This window comes from Gavialis gangeticus, unplaced genomic scaffold, assembly GCF_001723915.1.
Source record: "Gavialis gangeticus isolate Ggan-Ray unplaced genomic scaffold, GavGan_comp1, whole genome shotgun sequence".
NCBI lineage: Eukaryota > Metazoa > Chordata > Crocodylia > Gavialidae > Gavialis > Gavialis gangeticus.
Genome location: NW_017729032.1, coordinates 124,828,536 through 124,831,453, shown reverse-complemented (window position 1 = coordinate 124,831,453; position 2,918 = coordinate 124,828,536).

The following is a 2,918-nucleotide window of genomic DNA, read 5'->3' as shown; positions in this document are numbered from 1 at the left end:
TTTACTTTTGAGGTGGCCAAACTGAGATACCTTAAAAGGCTTGATTTTCTTCTCTTTCTAAAAACCATGCCTTTTTCAAGCATCTAGGCACTGAAAAAACTGAGGCACTCCAGCCTTTTCCACTTTTCAAAAGTTTGGCCACAACACACATTGCTAACAACAGGCAGAATGGGGGACATCAGAGAAGTAGCTTACACTTAGGAGAAGGGGTGGCGGTAAAACAAACACGCCACATGCATGTGTGTGCATACACACTATTGCTAATTGGTGCCAGCTCACACAGCATAAATTACTATCAGAACCAAAAGAACATAACCCCTACCTTCACAGCTGGAAGTTAGGTAACTGGGCTCCACATAGCAGCAGATTGTGCTACCCTTACTCACTTTGAACTGTCCTTTACTACCCAATAAGTAGCACTGTTGAATGTCAAATGGTCAACATGTATGTAAAATATTATGTAGGGCAAGGTAATTGCAATGGGGCCTTTAGTTTAATTTATAGAAAAAACTTTGCAGATAGAACCACACTCTTCAGCATTTATGGATTAAGCATTTATGGATTTATGGTGCTCAACCTATGGTCTACGGGGTGGACTGGCCCCCAAAGTGACTAGATCCAGACTGCAGCACAGGGGATCCACTGCAAGCAGCTCAGTCTGGTGCATCCCCTTCCCTTCCTTGACCTGCATGCTCTGATCACTTCTGCAGCCTAGAGATAATTTTTCTTCCTCTCCTTCAACATTGGTTGCAACTCCTGGTGCAGTCTGGTCTAAAGTACCTGGCTCAACACCTTGAGCTCCTCTGAATTAAGCTTTCAAAACATTCATGAAAAGGAAGGGCTGTGATCCACTATCTAAGCACTTCCAGAGTGAGCAATGCTAATGAAACACAAGTGACCTTGTTAGCAGTCAACACAACAAAGTCAAAAACAGGTTCAGCAATCAAGTTTAAATATTAATTACACCTGAGAGCAAGCCTGTCTCTGCTGCCATGCCAAGGAGCTACTTGCATGTCTCTAGTGGGTTATGGAATAGAGAAAGATCCCACACAATTTACTGATTCGTTTGATGTGCCTGGCTGGGGGAGTATTTGGTTGATTACACAATTTCACAATGATTGCACACTTAATTCATACAACACAATTTTATTTTAAAATTCCTTGCTACGCATGTAACACTTCTTAGCTTTAAGAAAAACCACAAACATTAAAAACACAATAACTACATATATTAGAAACAATGCTCCAAACGCACTTCCTTCCCAAACAATGCTATAAGAATTAGTATTACAAAAACAACTACAATTACAAGTAAAGGTTATTTCTCATGGTATACTTACAATCCTAGAATTCCAAGAAACCAAATCCCCAGATATACTTTCATTCTTTAGTTATGGTTTTAGGGTTGGTCTCAGCAGTGATAGGAACAAGTCCCCTTCCTTCGGTCCCACTCTCAGGCGCTCCATGGCTTCAGTGTGAACTGGAGTTCTTGTTCACGGAGAGGGTGGTTCAGGTGATCAGTCTGATCCGGCCTATACTTGCAATTCTTCCTTCAATGTTCTGCAAGTGAAGTTACCTCCAGACTGGGACTGTAGGTTACAGTTTTTATTGGGTGAGTTGCCGTCTGGGGCCCCTCCTACCCATCCTGTCACTACTCCCAAATTCGGGCTCAGATCTTTTACACAACAGATTCTTTTCCTGGGTCTTCTTTGGGAAATTGTCCACATCACTGCTGTGACCTCTTGCCAACCCCTTTCCAAAAGTCCCTAGGTTTCGATCTCTCGGAATGGTTACCTAAGGGTCGCTTTTAGGTTAACTTTGTTGAAGGCCTCTAGAGATCAAATTCAAGAACCAAGACATTCAGCACGTTCGCTGCAAGGCCTCTAAAGATTAAATTCAGAATCAAGACATTCACCTCGTAGGCAAAAACAAACAACGACCCTAGATAAAAAGATGAACCTTGCTTTTTTTTCTAAACTGGCTAATGGGTATTTATTATAAGCATTCATATATGACATTGCCAGTTTTGTGGCTGGCCAGACTGAGGGCAGAGGCGCTGTATTTTGACTGATAAGTGGGAGTGAGATGCACCCAGGAACAGATGGGGGGGGGGGGGGGGGCTCTGGTGCACCTGCACTCCCCTTCGATCCCTGTTTGGCCAGGGTTTGACACTAACTGCTAGCCCTGGCAACAACATTTCTAGTCAGGCAGCTGAAGGAGTTGCTTGACTTTGCAGCTTATCATCTCTCTGATCCCTTCAGAGCTCTTCATTCCCCCAGCGTTGGCAACCCGCTCTTCCCCTTCGTGGTCTTCATGTTCCACCAGTAGAACCGGCCTTTGCTGCCCATTAGCTGTTCCTGGTCATGCAGCCATTTCACAGCCCTGTGGCCTGCTTGTAATTTGTCCCAATGAAGCTGTATTTGTTTGTGCATCAACACCGCCCAGGGCCGGACCGAGTGGGGAAGCTCCCGGGGTCTTTTCAAGTGGCGAACATGTGCAGCGCTCTACAGGGGACCCCTGCCCTCTGCAAAACCCTACAGCTCCCCATGGACATCACACCGCGGGTCCTAGCCCCAGCAGGCAAGCTCCACACGTGTCACATGGAGAGGAGATGTGTGCAATGGCATGTACGTGTGTGCACACAGAGAGGGTGTCTACCCTATCTCGTGTGTGTGTGTGTGTGTGTGTAGGGGGTCTACCCTAGTGTGTGTGTGTGTGTGTATAGAAGGGGGGGGTCTGCCCTAGTATGTGCCTCTGCGTGTGTGGAGGAGGAGTCTACCCTATTGTCTGTGTGTGGAGACGGTCTACCCTATCTCGTGTGCGTACGCGTGTCCCCTCCTTGACTCTTCCCACCCCGCCCAGGTCCGCGCCCGCGGCCGAGAAGGGGCGGCCCGGCCCGGCCCCCGCCCCCGCCCGCA